Below are 17,486 nucleotides of genomic sequence, written 5' to 3'. Positions count from 1 at the left end.
GCAATTCTTGCCTCACCCTCCCAAGTAGCTGGGATTATAGGCAGCTACCACCACACTGGGCTAGTTTTTATATTTTTAGTAGAGTCAGGGTTTCACCATATTGGTCGGGCTGGTCTTGAACTCCTAACCTCAGGTGATCCACCTACCTTGGCCTCTCGAAGTGCTGGGATTACAGGTGTGAGCCACCAACTGTGCCCTGCCTGTTCTTTTTTTTTTTTTTTTTTTTGAGACAGGGTCTTGTTCTGTCACCCAAGCTGGAGTGCAGTGCTGTGACCCTAGCTCAATAACAGTTTCAAACTCCTGGGCTCAAAGGATCCTCCTGCCTCAGCCTCCTGAGTAGCTAAGACTACAGGCACACACCACCATGCCCAGCTAATTTAAAAAACATTTTTTTCTTGGTAAAAACAGGGGTCTTGCTATGTTGCCCAGGCTGGTCTTTAAGCAATCAACTCCTAGCCTCTATCAATCCTCCCTCTTTGGGCTCCCAAAGTGCTGGGATTATAGGCATGAGCCATTGCACTCGGCCCAGCTTTTTTGAAACTTAAAATATTAAGCCTGTTGTATATTGCTGCATCATTACTTTTGTGGGTTTTTTTTTGTGGTTTGTGTTGTGAAGTTGACAAAGATGAACTATTAATACTTCATTGAATAATTGCATATTGCTTTAGTATATTAACAGTGTAACATTCAAGAATTAGGAAGCAGGTTGGGTGCGGTGGCTCATGCCTGTAATCCCAGCACTTGAGGCCGAGGCAGGTGGATCATTTGAGGTCAGGAGTTGATCTGGCCAACATGGTGAAACCCCATCTCTACTAAAAATACAAAAAGTAGCCGGGTGTGGTGGTGCGTGCCTGTAATCCCAGCTACTCGGGAGGCTGAGGCAGGAGAATCGCTTGAACCCGGGAGGTGGAGGTTGCAGTGAACCAAGATCACGCCGCCACACTCCAGTCTGAGTGACGAAGTGAGACTCCGAAAAAAAAAAAAAAAAAGAATCGGGAAGTAAATCTGACACTAGATAGAATAGGGTGCAAAGTCCACTTTGGGTTTTTACACTTTAAAAGGGACACGGAGAAATTGGAGAGAGACCAAAGAAACCTGTACGTTGCTAAGGAAGTGAAACGTAATGGGGTACTATTGTCTCTTCGAGAGAAATAAGAGCTAATTTTTGACCTCATAATAATGCATTCCAGTGTACACCTTGTAAAAAGTACCTCCAAAGAGTGGTTGTCATGAGGATGTCAAACAACCTAGTTTACACTAGGAGGAGTGAAGATTGGAGAGACTTCTTAGGATAAGGTGTTTTAAGGATGAGATGAATTAGCCAGGAACTGAGTGGCGTCTTTCTTCCCTGAAGATACTTACGCAGATAGATCAGTCCTGTTTTGTCTCTTTTTGTTAATGTCCTGCATGGAGACTGGATTAAACAATTTTCTACTTTGGCTTTGAACCGCGCTTTGGGTAAATATTAGATGATTGGCTGAAAGGTAACCGGGCGCGGCGGGAGGGACTTCCCTGGCGAGTTTAAGTTACCCGCGCCCTCTAGTGGTAGGACGGGGACAACGGCGGTTCGGTTTTCGGCTGTGCGGGGAACACCAGGACCTATTCAGTGTGCAGCCGCGGCATCCCTGTTGCCAAGGCTTCACGCAAAGCCTACTTTGATGTAGTGACATAAAATGTTTGTTATTGGAACTGTTCAGCTTGAGAAGCAGTAAAGCTTATTGAGAGCATAGAACGTAAAACTAAACTCCCTGAGTTCCATTTCCAGATCTGACATTAACTAGCAAATTACTTAATTGGGCGAGCTACTTAACCTCTCTGTGCCTTAGTTTTCTCATTTGTAAAATGGGGATGATGATACTAATAATAAAGGACAGTATGAAATTAGAGAAAGGTGAATAGACTAATGAGTCAGAATTGAGAATCCAGAAACAGGCCCCCATGAATCTGGACATTTTATTCACAACAAAGATGTCTCTGTAAAGAAGGGGGGAAAGTAATGGTTCAATCAGATATTCCATTGTAAAAAAGTGAAAGTTGACTACAAATCAATTCCAGGTAGATTATATGCTTAATGTGAGCGAGAAAACAATAAAGCTTTAAGAAGATCATATTGGAGAATATCTTTGCAACCTTGGGGGAAGACAAACATTTCTTGAAAAACACATGAAAATCACTAACCATTAAAGAAAATATTGATGAATTGGACTATGTTAAAATTAGGAACTGTTGATCAAAAAACATTATCAGAGAATGAAAAAGCAAACCATAGAATGAGAAAAGATATTTACATAATATTTATAATTCCTAAAGAGCTCAAATCTGGAATATGTCAACAGCCCTTAGAAATCATCATAATAAAAAAAGATAGGCAACCCAATTTGAAACTAGGCCAGAGACTTGAATAGGCACTTTCTGTGGAGTCCTAATTAAGCAAAAGGAGTCAGACTGGTGAGATTGAAGGAAAGCAAAAAGAAAAAGCAGATAAACTGTAAGTCTGCCTTTCTTTGTGGCCCAGGACACATTGCCCTCCTGTGCCCAGCTATCACCAGTCCCTTGGCTGATAGAAAAATACAAGTTAGCTTACTGCAACCTTGGCATTATGAGCACTGCACAAAGCCCTCTTCAGTACACAGCACAAGCACCATCCTATAAAATCCCCAGCAAGCCTTTGTCTCTTTGTAGTCAGTTCCTTTCTTGCTGACCTGCCCATTGCACCCTTGCAATGTATTTTCATACTTTCTCTAATAAATCTGCCTTTCTTTACCTACAACTGTCCTGGTAAATTCTTTTTACTGCCTGCACGACACTGGCCCCAGATAGTGGCTGCCTGCGACACTTTCCACACACCGTCGCCCCAAAGAATGGATATTTAAGTGAGCAATAAGCTCATGAAAAGGTACTCACCTTCGTTAGTTCATTAGGGAACTACAAATTAAAACCACAATGAGGTACCACTATAGGCCCACAAGAATGAATAAAGTTAAAAGGATTGGTAAAATCAAGTGTTTGGGAGGATGTGAGCAATTAAAATACGCTGCTGTTGGGATTGTAAATTGATACAACCATTTTAAAAAACTGTCTGTTATTATATATTAAATTCAAAAAGCCAAATACCTTACAAATCATGAACGATATATTCTATGACGCAACAGTTTTACTCCTAGCATATACTTAACGGAAATCTGTGCACATGTGCACCAAAAGACATGTGCAAGAATGTTCATAGCAGTATTATTAGTAATAATAATAAATCAGGGATAACTCAAATGTCCATTAGCCAAAGAATAGATAAAAAAATGTGCTGTATTCAAACATAGGAATACCATACAAGAAACCTACAGTTATAGGCAGCAGTAACATGGATGATTCTCACAAACTTAATATTAAGTGAAAGAAGCCAGAAACCAAAGAAAATATTTATATATGTGATATGATTTGGCTCTGTGTCCCCACCCAAATGTCATGTTGAATTATGATCTTCAGTGTTGGAGGGACCTGGTGGGAGGTGATTGGATCATGGGGGTGAATTTCCCCCTTGCGGTTCTCATGATAGTGAGTTCTCACAAGATCTGTTTTTTTTGTTTTGTTTTGTTTTTGTGTGTGCTGAGATGGAGTCTCACTTTGCCGCCCAGGCTGCAGTGCAGTGGTGCGATCTGGGCTCTCTGCAAGCTCCACCTCCTGGGTTCATGCCATTCTCCTTCCTCAGCCTTCTGAGTAGCTGGGACTACAGGTGCCCGCCACCAATGCCCAGCTGATTTTTTGTATTTTTAGTAGAGAAGGGGATTCACCATGTTAACCAGGATGGTCTCGATCTCCTGACCTCGTGATCCACCCGCCTCGGCCTCCCAAAGTGCTGGGATTACCGGCATGAGCCGCTGCACCCAGCCCAAGATCTGGTTGTTTAAAAGTGTGTAGCACTTCCCCCTTCGTTCTCTCTCTCCTGCACCCATGTGAAAATGTACTTGCTTCCCATTCGCCTGTCTGCCATGATTGTAAGTTTCCTGAGGCTTCCCCAGCCCTGTCTCCTGTACAGCATGTGGAACTGTGAGTCAATTAAACCTCTTTTCTTTATAAATTACCCAGTCCCAGGCAGTTCTTTATAGTGATGTGAGGACGGAAAAACACAATATGTATATATCCACTACATAAAGTTCGCAGTCAGACAAAACGAATGTGTGAATTGCCAAATAAGTAGAAACAACCCAAATGACTGTCTTTTGATGAATGGGTAAGTAAAATGTTGTCTCTCCATACAATGGAATATCATTTGGCAATAAAAAGGGAGTGTTGGCCGAGCACAGTGGCTCACGCCTGTAATCCCAGCACTTTGGGAGTTTGAGGTGGGCAGATCGCCAGGTCAGAAGTTCGAGACCAGCCTGGCCAACATGGTGAAACCCCGTCTCTACTAAAAATACAAAACTTAGCTGGGCATGGTGGTGGGTGCCTGTAATTCCAGCTACTCGGGAGGCTGAGTCAGGAGAATAGCCTGAACCTAGGAGGTGGAGGTTGCAGTGAGCTGAGATTGTGCCATTGTCCAGCCTGGGCGACAAAAGCAAGACCCTATCTCGAAAAGGAAAAAAAAAAAAAAAAAAAAAAAAGGAGTGTTGTGTTGATACACATAACAACACTGATGAACCTTGAAAACATTATGCTAAGTGATAGAAGCCAATTACAAAATGCCACATATTGTGTTATAGAATTCCATTTATATGAAATGCCCAGAATAGGCAAATCCATGGAGATAGAAATTGGTTTTCTAGGGCTAGGAGGGCTGGGGGTGAGGGAAATGAGGAGTAAACACTAATGGGATGATGAAAATGTTCTAAATTTGATTGTGATGATGGTTGTATAACTCTGTGAATATACTAAAAACCATTGAAGTGTGCTTACTTTTAATAGGTGAATTGTATGTTATGTGAATTATTTTAACAAAGATATAAAAAAACTTATAGACTGTTATTAATATAAATAAAAGGTAAAATAAGCCTCAGAATAAGAACAGGACTTTGATTGTTATTATTATTCTTATTATTATTTTTTTTTTTGAGACGGAGTCTCGCTCTGTTGCCTGGGCTGGAGTGCAATGGCCGGATCTCAGCTCACTGCAAGCTCCACCTTTCGGGTTCATGCCATTCTCCTGCCTCAGCCTCTCGAGTGGCTGGGACTACAGGCGCCCGCGACCTCGCCCGGCTAGTTTTTTGTATTTTTTTTTTAGTAGAGACGGGGTTTCACCGTGTTCGCCAGGATGGTCTTGATCTCCTGACCTCGTGATCCACCCGTCTCGGCCTCCCCAAGTGCTGGGATTACAGGCTTGAGCCACCGCACCCGGCCTTATTATTTTTTTTTTAAGACGAGGTCTCAGGCCAGGCGCAGTGGCTCATGCCTGTAATCCCAGCACTTTGGGAGGATGAGGCGGGTGGATTACCTGAGGTCAGGAGTTCGAGACCAGCCTGGCCAACATGGTGAAACCCCGTCTCTACAAAAAAACAAAAATTAGCCAGACATGATGGCTCATGCCTGTAGTCCCAGCTACTCAGGAGGCTGAGGCATGAGAATCACTCACACCCGGGAGGCAGAGGTTGCAGTGAGCCAAGATCACACCACTGTACTCCAGCCTAGGCAACAAAGTGAGACTCGGTCTCAAAAACAAACAAACAAACAAACAAGCAAACAAACACACGGCAAGGTCTTGCTCTGCCGCCCAGGCTGGAGTATACATGTCATGGCTCACCACAGCCTCAACCTTCCACGCTCAAGCCATCCACCCACCTCAGCCTCCCAAGTAGCTAGGCCTGCAGGCATGTGTCACCATACCCTGCTAGTGTTTGTATTTTTTCGTAGAGATCGGGTTTCTCCATGTTGTCCAGGCTGTTCTCAAACTCCGGAACTCAAGTGATCTGCCCGCTTCGGCCTCCCAAAGTGCTGGGATTATAGGCATGAGCCACCATGCTCAGCCAGGACTTTGAAAAGACAAGTATTCCACTAAGAAATTCTATTTTTTAATTATACTTTAAGTTCTGGGGTACATGTGCAGAACGTGCAGGTTTGTTACATAAGTATACACGTGGCATGTTGGTGTGCTGCACCCATCGACTTGTCATCTACATTAGGTATTTCTCCTAATGGTATCCCTCCCCTAGCCCCCACCCCACAACAGGCCCCGGCGTGTGATGTTCCCCTCCCTGTGTCCATGTGTTCTCATTGTTCAACTCCCACTTACGAGGGAGTACATGCGGTGTTTGGTTTTCTGTTCTTGTGTTAGTTTGCTGAGAATGATGGTTTACAGCTTCATCCATGTGCCTGCAAAGAACATGAACTCATCCTTTTTTATGACTGCATAGTATTCCATGGTGTATATGTGCCATATTTTCTTTATCCAGTCTATCTTTGATGGGCATTTGGGATGGTTCCAAGTCTTTGCTATTGTGAACAGTGCTGCAATAAACATATGTGTGCATGTGTCTTTAGAGTAGAATGATTTATAGTCCTTTGGGTATATACCCAGTAATGGGATTCCTGGGTCAAATGATATTTCTAGTTCTAGATCCTTGAGGAATCACCACATTGTCTTCCACAATGGTTGAACTAATTTACACTCCCACCAACAGTGTAATAGCATTCCTATTTCTGCACATCCTCTCTAGCATCTGTTCCTTCCTTTTTAATGGTTGCCATTCTAACTGGCATGAGATGGTATCTCAATGTGGTTTTGATTTGCATTTCTCTAATGACCAGTGATGATGAGCTTTTTTTCCCATATGTTTGTTGGATGCATAAATGTCTTTTTTTGAGAAGTGTCTGTTCATATCCCTCACCCAATTTTTGATGGGGTTATCTGGTTATCTTTTTCTTGTAATTTTTTTTTTTTTTTTTTTTTTTTTTTTGAGCCAGAGTCTTGCTGTGTCTCCTAGGCTGGAGTGCAGTGGTGTGATCTTGGCTCACTACAACCTCTGCCTCCTGGGTTCAAGCAATTCTCCTGCCTCAGCCTCCCGAGTAGCTGGGATTATAGGTATGCACCACCACACCTGGCTAATTTTTGTATTTTTAGTAGAGACAGGGTTTCACCATGTTGGCCAGGCTGGTCTCAAAATTCTGACTCAGGTGATCCACCTGCCTCGGCCTCCCAAAGTGCTGGAATTACAAGCGTGAGCCACCGCGCCTGGCATTTTTCTTGTAAATTTGTTTAAGTTGTTTGTAGATTCTGGATATTAGCCCTTTGTCAGATAGATAGATTGCAAAAATTTTCTCCCATACTGTAAGGTGCCTGTTCACTCTGATGATAATTTTTCTTGCGTCCTGAAGCTCTTTAGTTTAATTAAATCTCATTTGTCTATTTTGGCTTTTGTTGCCATTGCTTTTGGCATTTTAGTCATGAAGTCTTTGCCCATGCCTATGTCCTGAATGGTATTTCCTAGGTTTTCTTCTAGGGTTTTTATAGTTTTAGGTCTTACATTTAAGTCTTTAATCCATCTTGAATTAATTTTTGTATAAGGTGTAAGGAAGGGATCCAGTTTCAGCTTTCTGCATATGGCTAGCCAGTATTCCCAACACCATTTATTAAATAGGAAATTCTTTCCCCATTGCTTGTTTTTGTCAGGTTTGTCAAAGACCAGATGGTTGTAGATGTGTGGTGTTATTTCTGAGGCCTCTGTTCTGTTCCATTGGTCCATATATCTGTTTTGGTACCAGTATCATGCTGTTTTTGTTACTGTAGCCTTGTAGTATAGTTTGAAGTCAGGTAGCATGATGCCTCCAGCTTTGTTCTTTTTCTTTAGATTGTCTTGGCTATGCGGGCTCCTTTTTGGTTCCATATGAAATTTAAAGTAGTTTTTTTCCAATTCTGTGAAGAAATTGGGATTTAAAGTAGTTTTAAAGAAATTTAAAGTAGTTTTTTTCCAATTCTGTGAAGAAAGTCAATGGTAGCTTGATGGGGATAGCATTGAATCCATAAATTACTTTGGGCAGTATGGCCATTTTCATGATACTAATTGTTCCTATCCATGAACATGGAATGTTTTTCCATTTGTTTGTGACCTCTCTTATTTTGTTGAGCAGTGGTTTGTCGTTCTCCTTGAAAAGGTCCTTCACATCCCCTGTAAGTTGTAATCCTAGGTTTTATTCTCTTTGTAGCAACTATGAATGGGAGTTCACTCATGATTTGGCTCTCTCTTTGTCTGTTATTGGTGTATAGGAATGCTTGTGATTTTTGCACATTGATTTTGTGTCCTGAGACTTTGCTGAAGTTGCTTATCAGCTTAAGGAGATTTTGGGCTGAGATGATGGGGTTTTCTAAATATACAATCATGTCATATGCAAACAGAGACAATTTGACTTCCTCTTTTCCTAACTGAATACCCTTTATTTCTTTCTCTTGCCTGATTGCCCTGGCCAGAGCTTCCAATACTATGTTGAACAAGAGTGGTGAGAGAGGGCATGCTTGCCTTGTGCCGGTTTTCAAAGGGAATGCTTCCAGTTTTTGCTCATTCAGTATGATATTGGCTGTGGCTTTGTCATAAATAGCTCTTATTATTTTGAGATACATTCCATCAATACCTAGTTTATTGAGAGTTTTTAGCACGAAGCGCTGTTGAATTTTGTCAAAGGTCTTTTCTGCATCTATTGAGATAATCATGTGGTTTTTGTCATTGGTTCTGTTTATGTGATGGATTTTTTTTATTGATTTGCATATGTTGAACCAACCTTGCATCCCAGGTATGAAGCCGACTTGATCGTAGTGAATAAGTTTTTGATGTGCTGCTGGATTCAGTTTGCCAGTATTTTACTGAGGATTTTCGCATCGATGTTCATCAGGGATATTGGCCTGAAATTTTCTTTTTTTTGTTGTGTCTCGGCTAGGTTTTGGTATCAGGATGATGCTGGCCTCATAAAATGAGTTAGGGAGAATCCCTCTTTTTCTATCGTTTGGAATAGTTTCAGAAGGAATGGTACCAGCTCCTCTTTGTACCTCTGGTAGAATTTGTAAATCCGTCTGGTCCTGGACATTTTTTTGTTGGTAGGCTATTAATTACTGCCTCAATTTCAGAACCTGTTATTGGTCTATTCAGGGATTCGATGTCTTTCTGGTTTAGTCTTGGAAGGCAGTATGTGTCCAGGAATTTATCAATTTCTTCTAGATTTTCTAGTTTATTTGCGTAGAGGTGTTTATAGTATTCTCTGATGGCAGTTTGTATTTATGTGGGATCGGTGGTGATATCCCCTCTATTATTTTTTATTGCGTCTATTTGATTCTTCCCTCTTTTCTTCTTTATTAGTCTGGCTAGTGGTCTATGTATTTTGCTGATCTTTTCAAAAAACCAGTTCCTGGACTCAATGATTTTTTTTTGAGGATTTTTCGTGTCTCTATTTCCTTCAGTTCTGCTCTGATCTTATTATTTCTTGTCTTCTGCCAGCTTTTGAATTTGTTTGCTCTTGCTTCTCTAGTTCTTTTAATTGTGATGTTAGGATGTCGATTTTAGATCTTTCCTGCTTTCTCTTGTGTGCATTTAGTGCTATGACTTTCCCTCTACACACTGCTTAAATTGTATCCCAGAGATCTGGTATGTTGTGTCTTTGTTCTCATTGGTTTCAAATAACATCTTTATTTCTGCCTTAATTTCATTATTTACCCAGTAGTCATTCAGGAGCAGGTTGTACAGTTTCCATGTAGTTGTATGGTTTTGTCCACTCAGAAATTCTAAAATCTAAATACATTATTTACATTAACTTTGAATGAAGTTTTTCACTGATGTTGTGGGGTCTTTTATTTACCTGAAATATGATACCTTGGTTTAGTGTGTACAATGTTTTAAGTAAATTAACCTGGCCAGGCAGGGTGGCTCATGCCTGTAATCCTAGCACTTTGGGAGGCAGAGGCAGGCGAATCACCTGAGGTCAGGAGTTCGAGACCAGCTTGGCCAACATGGCAAAACCCTGTCTGTACTAAAAATACAAAAATTAGCCGGGCATGATGGCGCGCACCTGTAATCCCAGTTACTCAGGAGGCTGAGGCAGGAGAATCACTTGAACCTGCCAGGGGCAGAGGTTGCAGTGAACAGAGTCATGCCACTTCACTCTAGCCTGGGTGAAAAAGCGAAGCTCCATTTGAAAAAAAAAAAAAAATTTAATCTATTGATGTCCATATTTAAAAGATTCTGAACTCACAAAATAAAACGACAACAAAAAAATAAAAGCTAATCTGTAGTATTAGACATCGATATCAGGATATTGGTCACCATTGACTAGGAAGGATGGGATAGTGTGGGGGCTCCTAGGAAAGATTTTAGGGTGCTGATAATGTTCTGTGTAATGTGTTCATTTTGTGGTAACCCATTGTGCTGTATTCTTTTATGATTCTTTTTTGTTTGTATATACGCTACAATTTAATTTAGAAGTTTAAGAAGAAAAGATGGTGGCTCTGGGTGGGTCTGGCATGGTGAGCTCAGAATACCCCCATTTGTTTCTGCCCTCTCTGGCTGTATTAGTCCCAGAGAGTGGCCCCCAAGGGTTTCCCTGTAGTGCCCTGGGTTCTGCACAGAGACATCCTCTGGCTACACAGCTCCTGTGAAGAATGGTGGATCTCTGGCGGTTTCCCTAGAAGCCTTCTGAGAATGTTCTGCTGGTTCTAGGAATTGAGGAAGTTGGACCTGTGGGACCTAAGCTCTTAAAGCCATACACAGGTTTTTGCTGGAGGCAGGAAGTAGCTAGTAGCATCCTTTTGTTAAGTCTTACCGGGGCTTGCACTATTTATCCAACAGCATGGGAGGAGGAGACACTGAGTAAAGTTGGGCCTGGCCTCCTGCCTGGCACCCTGACCCGGTAACCTCGAACGAAGGGCCAAAGAAATGGGCGCGTGAGTGCTTTCTTATCTTCGCCACAGCTGACTATGAGTAGACCATCCGGATGTTCCTTTCCAGCAGTGTGGTCATTAGATAATGGAGTCAAGGGCTGGTGGGAGGGAATGGGAGGTGTGAAAGAAAAATATCTTGGGTCCCCAAAATCACTAAGGAAAACTCCAGCTGGAAACTGCTTAGGGCAAACCTGCCTCCCATTCTATTCAAAGGCACCCCTCTGCTCACTGAGACAGATGCACACCTGATTGCTTCCTTTGGAAAGGCTGATCAGAAACTCAAAATAATGTAATCATTTGTGTGTCACCTATCTGTGACCTGGAAGCCCCCTCCCTGGCTTCGAGTCTTCCTGTCTTTCCAGACTGAACCAATGTGCTTCTTACATGTATTGATTGATGTCTCATGTCTCCCCAAAATGTATAAAACCAAGCTGTGCCCTGCCCACGTTGGGCATCTGTCATCAGGACTTCCTGAGGCTGTGTCTTCAACCTTGGCAAAGTAAACTTTCCAAATGAACTGAGACCGGTCTCAGATTTTCTGGGTTCATAGGAGGCTATGCTCAGATCACCTGGGACTGAGCCCTTACTCACTTCCACCACGCAGAAAAGCTGCTCTTAGTTTCTCCTAGAGAGACAAGGTGCCAGCCTAGATAGTGGACTCTATATTAAAGTACAAACAGGCTGGGTATGGAGGCTTGTGCCTGTAATCCTAGCACTTTGGGTGGCTGAGGTGGGAGGATCACTTGAGGTCAGGAGTTCAAGGCCGTAACGAGCTATGATGGTGCCACTGCACCCCAACCTGGGTGACAGAACAAGACCCTGTCTTAAATAAATAAATAAATAAAGCAAACACAAGAAAGCAAAACCAAGAGGAGGGTCTCCAACCAAGAGAACAGGGGCACTTAACCTTGTTTAATTTCAAAACAGAAATTTCACATGTTGTTGCTCAAGAAAACAATAACCATTCTTAAAGGTCAAGGGAAGGAAGAGGGGTGTGTGTGCCTGAGGGCCCCTTAGGGGCTTTTAATGGGATTTGCAGTCAGGTAGACCTGGATTCAAATTCCAGCTTGGATATTTGCTGTGTGGCCTTGGCCATGTTGCTTAACTTCTCTGGGCTGCAGTTTCCTTATCTATAAAATGGAGATAGTACTATTACCTCCCTCTGAAGGCTGTTGCAAGGATTCTGATTGCTAAATTGTGTAACGCACACTGCACACTGCCTTGCACATAGAAGGTTCTTGTTGAATGGCAGTCAGGTTGATCACGTTATTATCATTACTGGCTCAGGTGTGTTTTTCTCAACCTTGTTATTTTGGACCAGACAGTCCTGTGCTGTGGCGGCCGTCCTGAGCACTGTAGGATGTTTAGCAGCATTCGTAGGCCCCACCCACCAGATTCCATAGCAGCTCTCCAGCTGTAACAGCCACATGTCTCCAGACAGTGTCAAATTGCCCCTAGTTGAGAACTACTGAGTTGGAGGTAAATGCCTGGGAGATTGAGGGAGTGATCATGTGGGCTGATCCAAAAAATGTGATCCAGAGAGGAGGATCTGATGTGGTGGGGGATGGAAATGCAGGAACAGGATGGGCCAAGGGTTAAGGAGCCAAGTAAAACCAGCAGATCCCAAATGAGCAGAGAGCGGGGATAGCCTCTGAGCAGAAATGGGCCCGAAAATCCCAAAGAGGGTAGGTCCAACAGTTTCATCTGGGTTTCTGTTTCTTTGTGTAATGGAATTTGTTTTTCCAGTTGTAAAAGTAGTGTAAGTTCATTTTAAACAAGTTGGCAAGTTCACAGAAAAGCCAATCAGAAAATAAAAATCTTGGCTGGATGCAGTGGCTGCTGCCTGTAATCTCAGCACTTTGGGAGGCCGAGGTGGGCAGATCACCTGAGGTCAGGAGTTCTAGACCAGCCTGATCAACACAGTGAAACCCCATCTCTACTAAAAATACAAAATTAGCTGGGTGTGGTGGCGCATGCCTGTAATCCCAGCTACTAGGGAGACTGAGGAAAGAGAATCGCTTGAACCCAGGAGGTGGAGGTTGCCGTGAGCTGAGATTGTGCCATTGCACTCCAGCCTGGGCAACAAGAGTGAAACTCTGTCTCAAAATTAAATAATAATAATAATAGAAAAATCTTAAGTAATCCCAGCACAATTACACAATAGAGTGTGATATGCTCATTTGTTCTTTTTGTTCTTGTTGTTTAAGAAACAAATGTTTCTTAGTGGTCACTGTGTGCAGACCCTGCTGGGTGCTGGGGTGTCTGTGTGGGTAGGTGACTGGGGACTGTTCACATGCTCTGGACAAGACAGCGTGGGGGACAGCCTTGGCTGCAGGTAGGCACAGTAGGGGTAGTGTGCTGGGGAGAGCAAAGCCTGTTCCTAGGGATGCTGCTGGTCATTTTTGTCCTCTTCTACTGGCCTCCTCCTTTGAGGATCCATGCAGTGTCCTGGTCGTGGCTCCCTGATCTGGATCTTTTTGGAATCTGCTCATTCCTTTCCGTCCACACGGCCCTGCATAAGCTGACCCCATCCACCTTGTTAGTTTCCTCCTGCCATGCTCCTCAGAACACCCTGATGTTCTGTCCCTGCCTCACCTGTATCCTGTTTCATTTTCTTCTGGTTTTAAAAATTGTGGTAAAATACACATAGCGTAACATTTACCGTTTTAATCTTTTTTTTTTTTTTTTTTTTTTTTTGACAGGGTCTTGCTCTGTCACACAGGCTGGAGCACAGCAGTGTGATCATGGCTTACTGCAGCCTCGACTTCTTGGGCCCAAGCCATCCTCCTTTCTCAGCCTCCAGTTGTAAAAGTAGTGTAGCTGGGTCCCAGCTGTGTAATTGGGACCACAAGTGTGTGCCACTATGCCTGGCTAATTTTTGTATTTTTCTTTTTTTTCTTTTGGAGAGATAGGGCTTCACTGTGTTGCTCAGGCTGGTCTCAAACTCCTGGGCTCAAGCAATCCTCCCATCTCAGCCTCCCAAAGTGTTGGGATTACAGATGTGAGCCACCACACCCGACTTGACCATTTGTAGGTATACAATGCAGAGGCATTAAGTACATTCAGTGTTGTGCAGCAATCACCACTATCCATTTCCAGAACTTGTACCTTATCCCAAATAGAAACTCTGTACCCATGAAACAATGACCCCCATTCCCCCTGCCCCAAGATCTCAGTTACCTCTGTTCTATTTTTGTCTCTATCAATTTGCCTATTCTGGGAACCTCGTATAAGTGGAATCACACAATATTAGTCCTTCTGTGTCTGGCCTCTTTCACTTTAGTCCATGATTTCAAGGATCATCCATGCTGTAGCATGTATCAACACTTCATTCCGCTCTATGCTGAATAATATTCCATTGTATGTCTATATCACATTTTATTTATCCATTCATCCATTGACAGATACTTATTTCCACCTTTTGGCTGTTGTGATTAGGGCTGCTATGAACATCGGTGTACTCTTCTTTTTAAACAGCTTTATTAAGATATAACTTACATACCCCCCCAAAAAATGCACCCAGTTAAGTGTACAATTCAATGCTTTTTATTATAGTCATGGAGTTGTGCAACCACCACCACCACCATCTAATTTTAGAAGATTTTCCCTCACCTCCCACCCCCAGCTCTAGGCAGCCAGGGATCTATTTTCTGTCTATAGAGATTTGCCAATTCTGGACATTTTCTATAAATGGAATCAGACAATATGTGGTCTTTTGAACCTGCCTCCTTCATTCAGCATAATGCTTACAAGCTTCATCCATCATCACCTGTTTTGTAAGTGAAATTGTATTAGAACACAGCCCTGGTCATTTGTTTACATCTGATCTATGGCTTTGAGCTTCAAAGACAGAGTTGCCACTTACAAAGTTGCACGGCTCACAGAATCAAAAGCAGCTACTATCTACCCTTTCACAGAAAACATTTGCTGACTCCTGATTTATGCCCTTCAAGTTGCGTTTTCTGGAGTCTAAACTGATAAAGGCACCAAAAGATAAAAAGCAAAAAGAGGCAAAATTGACACCAAGAACCCCAGGCTTATAAAAGCTACCATTATTGGGCCCCCACCATAGTGTAAGCATCCCAGCCAGCCAGGCAAAGAAACACAGCAAAGGCAGAGCCCGCCTCACCTGGGAGGAGGAAGGAGACATATTCAGCACCAGAGACAACTTTTTCTAGCAGGCTCTGATCACTCGGGGCACCTTATAGAAAATGCATTGGCTTTCCCCAGGAAGAGCAAGTGAAGACGCCATTTGAGGAAGGGGGTTCAGCAGGCTGGATGCATGGCCCATGGTGACTCTGGCAAGCTGGTTCAACATACAGCAAAGCTTGGCAGATCCTAAGGTATCAAATAATTCCCCAAGGCTCTCCCCAAATTGTTGCAGGCCAAAATGGTTCGTACTCATTTTTTTATATTTATTTATTTATTTATTTATTTATTTATTTATTTATTTGAGACAGCGTCTCACTCTGTCGCCCAGGCTGGAGTGCAGGGACTGGATCTCAGCTCACTGCAAGCTCTGCTTCCCGGGTTTACTGCCGTTCTCCTGCCTCAGCCTCCGGAGTAGCTGGGACTACAGGAGCCCGCCACCTCGCCCGGCTAGTGTTTTGTATTTTTTAGTAGAGATGGGGTTTCACCGTGTTAGCCAGTATGGTCTCGATCTCCTGACCTCGTGATCCGCCTGTCTTGGCCTCCCAAAGTGCTGGGATTACAGGCTTGAGTCACTGCACCTGGCCTATTTTTATTTATTTATTTTTTTTTTTGAGACAGAGTTTCACTGTTGTCGCCCAGGCTGGAGTACAGTGGCATGATCTCAGGTTGCAGTAGCTCACTGCAACCTCTGCCTCCTGGGTTCAAGAGATTATCCCACCTCAGCCTCCTGAGCAGCTGGGACTACAGGCGCCCACCACCATGCCCCTGGCTAATTTTTGTATTTTTAGTAGAGACGGGTTTCACCATGTTGGCCAGGCTGGTCTTGAACTCCTGAACTCAAGTGATCCACCGGCCTCAGCCTCCCAAAGTGCTGGGATTACAGGCGTGAGCCACTGCGTCCAGCCTGTTGTTATTATTATTAATTATTATTATAACAGAAGGCTCGTTATTGTAACTATTATTATCAGCAGTAGCAAAAGCAACCACACAGCTCCTGTAGTTCTCTCTTGCTTCCCTGCCTTGCTCATTAGCAAGAACACAGTAGAGAGGGGCAGTAAAACCTTTCACTCACTCAGAGAGCCTGTAAATGTTTTTTATGATACTAATCGCTGCTGGAAAATGGTAGAAGCAGCCAGACCGATCCCCTATGGGAAGCTTCTCTTCTGTGGAGGTGGAAAAATAAAGGCGTTTGAACTGGGACAGAAAATAGTGACAATCCCATTAGCTCTGGTTGGTAGAGATACTGCCACCTTTGCCCTGTGGGCTCTGTGTCCTGCTTGACCTCTCACTGATGTGATAAGCTTGCAAAGAATTTATCCTCTAAGAGGCTGTGAAATGATGGCCTGATGCTGAATTTGGTCCACATATGTGCCACACAGCCCCCACGCACAGTCTTTTATAAATTTGAATCTTCTTTTAAACTCGGGAAATTGCACATAAACTTTCAGATTTCCGGTTTCTCTTGCAAAATTAGAAATTCCAGCCTTTGAGGCCCACATTCCCAAATGGCAAAAAATGATGAGAGCTGAGGAGTGGCTCCCCCATGCAGAACTGTCTAATTTACCATCGTCTCCATCCAGCTTGCTTTCCTCCTTTATGTAACTAGTTGTCCCCGTTGGGCTTTTCATTAGGAATTCACTCCTGTGATAGTAAGTTTCCTCTTATCTGAGATTGCAGCAGCAGGGAAGGAGTGGAGATCCATTTAGCAGATGAGGGCATCAGGGATGGATGCAGCACTAAGGTCCACGCATCTCTAGTTCCTGCCAGCCCAGCCCTCTCCCACCCAGCAGGCTAGAAGGCTGTTCTGGCAGGCCTCAGAGCTGAATCCATGAGCCCACATAGCAGAGGGGAAAAAGCCCCGCCATTCTTTCTCCTGGAAGCTTCCATCTAATAATCACACTTGCTGTTTGTGTGCCAATGTGCTAAGCAATGCAACATGCATGATCTCATCCAACCATTGCACTGCCCTCTAGAATAGAAATTATTAAGATCTTTACTCTACAGATGAGGCAACCAAGGCTTAGAGACATCATTTGCCTGTGGTCACACAGCTAGGAAGTGGCTGGGAAACTGAGGCTGTAGACATGTTATCTTGCTCTTGCAAAGTCACCCAGCCAACAGATGGCAGAGTGGGGATTCCATTTCAGGGCCAACTGACTCCAAAGCCTAGAAGCTGGAAAACTGGAGGCCAGTGGGGCAAACTAGCTTAGCTGGCAGTATTTTTGAAAATTTGGACTTTTGGCTTTTTGCTGGTCTCACTGGTCCCCACTTTCTCACAGGTCCCACCAATGCTGTTGCCTCACACCCTGGCTTCTTTCCTCATGCGTGTTGCCTGCCTGGCCTCAGGAGGGGTGACAACCTTCACATCCTCTGCACATTCTCTTACCTTCCAGAGTTCAACTCTGATGGGCTTGAGCTCTCAGTTCTAGGACAGAGATGAAGGTCTGTGTTTGTCTCTGTTGACCCTACCCCACCAGGTTTTGGGAGT

Source organism: Rhinopithecus roxellana, chromosome 15, assembly GCF_007565055.1.
Source record: "Rhinopithecus roxellana isolate Shanxi Qingling chromosome 15, ASM756505v1, whole genome shotgun sequence".
NCBI classification, from domain to species: domain Eukaryota; kingdom Metazoa; phylum Chordata; class Mammalia; order Primates; family Cercopithecidae; genus Rhinopithecus; species Rhinopithecus roxellana.
Note: the sequence above shows the minus strand (reverse complement) of the source record.